Source organism: Alligator sinensis, unplaced genomic scaffold, assembly GCF_000455745.1.
Source record: "Alligator sinensis unplaced genomic scaffold, ASM45574v1 scaffold1377_1, whole genome shotgun sequence".
Taxonomy (NCBI): domain Eukaryota; kingdom Metazoa; phylum Chordata; order Crocodylia; family Alligatoridae; genus Alligator; species Alligator sinensis.
The window spans coordinates 906,639-912,284 of record NW_005842585.1 but is presented as its reverse complement, the minus strand read 5'-3'; the positions used below and the strand labels follow the sequence as shown (position 1 = coordinate 912,284).

Here is a 5,646-nt window from a genome sequence, read left to right as displayed (position 1 = left end):
CCTACAGTTTGCTCTTGTTTTTGCCTTGGTCAGCCTCTCTAGAGGGCATGGAGTTAAATTAATCACATGCCCTTCTGCAATAATCTGTTCAGAAAATAACGAATCTGACTGTGTGGCCTCTTCATTCATTTAACGAAGAAACTGTCAGAAAAGTGACTGGGGGCAAAAACGTGTATGGTGGCAAGCTCAGCTGCACATCAAAACTTTAGTCCTCATCCTATTGCTTTTGGTATGCCCATAAAATAGGAACATTTTGGAATCCCCAGACCACCTGCAAGAGAATGACTCTGATGCATCTTCCTGCTCAATAAAAATGACAGAGCCTAGAGAAACAGCTCATGTTTATGTGATAATAAAGTCTTCTTCACCTTGTATATCCCCACTCTGGGAAGGCAGGGATTAGGGATGACAGGTGGGCTGACACATTGGTTGGCACACAGGTTGACACTGGGAAGATGCAGAGAAGGAGTGAGAAGATGGAAGTCCTCCAGTTTTTCCAGCTGAAGACTCATTAACTCCTCTTCCTACTGCTCCACTGAGAGAGAGGAAGGTTTTTTGGTGAATAAAAAGAAAAAAACTTACTTTGTAAAAAAGAACAGAACCATGGGAGACACAGTGCTTTTGTAAATCAGTACTTTTATTTACGTGCCTCTGTAGGCATTTTGGAGTCTACTATCAAGAGTCTTTATTTCAAATCTTAATTGATAAGAACCAACTGCTTTGCATACAAAAGGAAATGACACAAACTTCTGATAATGTCTTTCCCTTTCCATGGTTCACAGGCTATGTGCACAGGATCCTCCAGGGACTCTCCAGGGACTCAATTTTTCAAAAAAATTGAAATATTTTTATAAGTTTGAAATAGCTCAGACAGATTTTAGCATTTCAGATTATTTTCCATTGGCAGTTCTTGATCCTGTCTGGCAGGGCAAGTGGCAAAGTACTGCTCTAAAAAATTCTTCTCACAGAAGTTCTTGGCAAACCCATAGCAGAAAGCACAGTATAACTGAGCAGATGATATATTGGTACAATAACAGGTTTGAATCATCCTTTGGGTGCTTATCTAAACCAAGGGCTCAAACCCTTGGAGTTTTGCTAAATAAAGCAAGCTAGTTACAAATCAGTGAGGATATTCAGACATCACTCTCATTCCTCACCCAGAGAACTTGCTGTTGATGTTACTAGGTCTCACATTCCACAGTTCATGCCATTGGGGTTTTACTTCATGCTCTGGTGCACCCACAGCCTACTTACACAATTCCATGGTGCCCGCCCTCCAGCAGACAGCAGTAAGTCTGAATTTCTTGCTCCAGGCAACATTTGATGTCCAGGAGATTCCTATACTCTTGGTTCTGGCACTCCATTTCTCCCCGCAATTCAGCCAGTTGCTGCTCTGCCCAAGTGATCTGTTTCTGTATCTCAGCAAGGTGGGTATTGTAGCAGCATTTGGTTTCGGCCAAAGAGGCTTCCAGGGTGTCTCACTGTGATTTGAACAAGAAAAATCTGCTACTTGAATCATGCGTGAGTGTGGCAGGGCACTGGTTGTGCCTGCCATTTTACAGCCATTTTGGGATCTGGAGCTGCCCAAATAAACAGGGCAGCTCAGCTGCTGGAGGCCAGGCAACAACACTGCCTGGCTGGAGGGCTGCTGGTGTCATCTGGAGGTAAGGGAGGAGCTGTAGAGGAAGGATAGGAGGCTCCTGGTTCTGGGTACGACCTAAAACTGCACCCTGGCAGGAGTGGGTGGCCTGGTGGGGCTCCCAATGGTGCGGGAGCCCCCAGGAAATGCCAGGCCAGTTACCACCCTGGTGAAAGGCGGGTCAGGGCGCCTTAAACCTTGGCCCCCACTACCGGGTGGGTGACCCCTTTGTTTGTAGGGCCCGGAGGGCAGACCCCAGGAAAGAGAGAGGGGCTAGAGACTCAGACCTGATCGAGAGAGTACCCTCAACTGGCCAATGCTGTGGCCAGGACCAGGACAGTCAAAAAGGCCGGGGGGGCCCACTGTGAGGAACGCCCAGAGCTGAGGACCTGGGGCTCTGACTGGCCTGGAGGTGGGCCAGGGCTGGTAGCTAAAGGTCCAGGGGGGACCACACCCGAGAGGGGAAAATAGTTTTAGGGAGCTAGATAGCCTGAATGAAGGCAGGGTAGGCCGTCTGAAGGGAGGGATCTTGGAGGGGTCCTGATAGGAGGATTCTGGGGCCCAGCAAGGGGCCAGTGATGATAAGAACAGCTAGATGCCATCCGTGAGGCTTGGGCTGCAGTGTAGGGGAGGAATGGAACCGCAGATAGTGCCCCCTGGCATCGGGGCAGTAAATGGGCAGCCTCCTGCTTATTAACATCTAATTAACTAATTACCATCAAGGCATGGCAGATGAGAACGTGGGTGGTTGGCCCAGAAACAGGTGGGCGGGCCACTCTGAGAATGGCCCCGAGCAGGCCCCCTGTTACAGCGAGTTAATCTATTTCAAAACAAGAAATTAGCAGTTCCCAAAACAAAGCCAAAAACAATTCTCTACTAGCAACAAAGGGGGTCATGGGAGGTATTAGCACTTCCTCATTAAGTGCCAAGATGACTGCTTGCCCAATATCCAAGGAAGCCATGCGCCATGGTGTCCCAGCTGAGCTAAAAATACCACTATCTGTTTTCACATACCATGCTGTACTGGGCCAGCAGATCAATTTCCATGCTTTGCAGTTTCCGTCTCAGTTCAATGACCTGGTTGTTGCTTGACACCATCTCCTGACTGCTAGTGACAACATCCTGATGCACTTCCTCCAGCTGAAAAGCACACACGATCTTCAGAGAGCTCTTAAACAATATTGTAAGTAATGGTTCCAAATGTTCTATTCATGGAATAGAAGAAAAAGACCCGAATAGACCCCCAGTGGACAGGGACTGTGAAAGTTTGACTCCTTAGCCAATGCATCTTAGTCCTGGGTTACTTCCTTGTCATGGTTACTCCATATACTTTCATCACTTCACCTACCCCCTCCTTTGCAGCTTAACCTATTATTCCCAACTGATGGTGCCAATATTGGTGCCTGTCAGAAAAAAGCTCTTTATGGGAAAAACTTTCAGAGCTTAGTTTAAAACAAAAATATAACAAAAAAATCAAAGGCAACGTTAATTTTAATGCCTGGGGGGTTTGGTTTTTAATGAAAAATAACTATTTTTCAAGCAAAGCAGGTTCTTTCTGAGAATAATTTGCTTTCAAATCCAGTTTTCCATTGACCAGCCCTCACCAGTCTGCTTTTGTAAGGAGATGTTGTAACCCTTTTGAGGCCTGTCCTGGACAAGGAGCTTCAATATTCTGGCAATTTATTTTGAATCTGATCAGATTTAGAGCATACTGTGGGCTTCGTTTCCTACTCTGCACTGCACGATTGTCAGAACTTGAAATACCTCAAGTACTTTTACTTAATTCTCTCTTTTCCACCTCTTCTCTCACTCAGTATTAGTTTATTTTAGATATATCTAAAGTTCCAGTCAATGCATCAAACTTTATCTAGCTGGCAAGCTAGCTACAGTTCTGTATATTTACTGTACCTTGCAAGCATACCAGTCCCCAATCTCTTTGCGATTTTGATCCATCAATGTTTCATACTGGCATCTCATGTCTTCAAGAATTTTCCTTAGATCTGGCCCAGGACAGCTATTGACCTCCACACTGACATCTCCAGTTGACTGGCTTCTCAGACAATTCATTTCCTGTGGAGAGAAGCCAATGGGGGGAAGGGGGAAATGACAATATTATTTTGGTTTTGTTCCTTTAACAATAGTATCAGAAGCCATATCACCTGTCAGGGAACAACTTCCCTACAAGGTACTTCTCAAATGTCCATCTTACCCATCTCTTACATTCCTTCTTCACCCACTAGCAACAATTACAACTGGGAAAAAACTCTACTAAAACCTACAGTCTTGCTTGCCTACTTTACTGGGAAATCTGACTCCAGAAGCAGAGCAGCAACTACTGCACAGCAGTGAGCTATCCTTCCATGTTGTAGTGTTAGTATGATAATGACCCAAAGCTGTGTAAGGAAGCTCTGACTGTTTTGCTAGAGGAGAGGGTTAGTTTCCTGATGTCAGTTGTGATTCCAGATCTAATGTGTCCTAACCACAGTGTAACAAGGATCCTGCAGAGACACTTTACACTTGTCAATTCTACACACTGGCCCATGCTTTCCTGTTGGCTTACATGGACAACAAATTTACCCTGCATTCTTATAGTGCTAATTTGTTCGGCAAAAATGATTGGAAGAAACTCACTGGATGAAACCTACTCCTTTCCCTGAACTTGGTCTGAACTAATGTGGCAAGTGTATTTACTTAGGGTAAGGTCAGCCAAGCCACCTGATAGCCAATGGTGATGGACAGATGTTGGCTCCTGGAACTTTGTTTTATTCATATTGCTTTGAGAATAGACTGAGGGTCAGAGCATAGGATTCAGTGACTCTTTGTTTGCTCTGGGGGGCAATCATCCTTGAGAGGCTCAAATTGCCTTTTGCAGGAGCAAAGAGTATTCATCAGGTTTATTCAACAGAAATTTTGACTGAAAAATTGAAGCACTATCCTAATCCATCTGAACATAGTGCAACAATGGTCTATTGTCATAGTGTTGCTGGACTTCTCCATGCCCTCAAGCCAGAGTTTCAAAGAAGCAGTTGTCTTCACTTATTTCGATGTGTGTGCACAATCTTCTCTGCCACGTGCATTAGGATCATTAGGAGAATGATTAGAACCTGGATGAAAGAAGGAGGTCCTACCTGGTTTTGAAGATCTTCTATTTCCTTGTAGTAGCAGCTGTAGTCCCTTGGCTCACAGGTGGGGCCATGCTTGGCATACCAGTCCCAAATCCTGCACTCCAGTTCAGCGTTCTCTTCCTCCAGGCATCGCACCTTATCCAGGTAGGATGCCAGGCGGTCATTAAGGTTCTGCATGGTCAGCTTTTCATCACGACAACAAACACCACTGATGCCATCACCAACTCCTACAAAGCCACCACTGAAGCCAACTCGCATACCTCCACCTATGGCAGGTCCAATGCTTCCACCGGCACAATTGCCAATTTTCAGCCCCCTCCCAGTGAATCCTCCACTGAAACTACCACCAGAAAAATTGCCAATTCCACATCTTCCAGAAGAGATTGAACTAACTCTAGCTCTACCACCAACAACACCACTGCTACCTCTGCCTATCCCCTGGGAACCACCATTAAAACTCTGCTTTGAGCTGCAGCTCATAATGACAGCAATTAAGAAGCCAGCCCAAAGCCCAGAGCAGGATGCACAAGTCAACGCTGAATCAGACTGCAGGTTTTTTTTCCCTTTCCAACAGATATCTATTTATACTTTCCACAGTGGGAGTCGCCATTTATAGAAATGTTTCCCCCCCTCCTTTTCCTGTGGGGTTGGTTAGTCTTATGTTTGTGCCAAGAATAATTTCCCCAAGGACATTTGCCTCCAGAAATCCCAAGACACAATGGAATCACTTTGTTCAGCAGCTACGTTTTAAAAAATCTGTCAGCAATATTATTTTCTGAATCATTCGTTTTTGCTTGTACAACACAGCATAGCACATAATGGTGCCTAAACTGCTCCAAAAATGAAATGCTATAAATACTATCTACGTCCCTTCAAGATGGT

The 5,646-nt window shown here is 45.1% G+C and overlaps 1 pseudogene; it reads right to left on the bottom strand.

Annotated features, from left to right (window-relative positions):
• Positions 1-19: 19 nt before the first annotated feature.
• Positions 20-5,244, bottom strand: LOC102372911 (annotated as a pseudogene).
• Between the last annotated feature and the right edge of the window lie 402 nt (positions 5,245-5,646).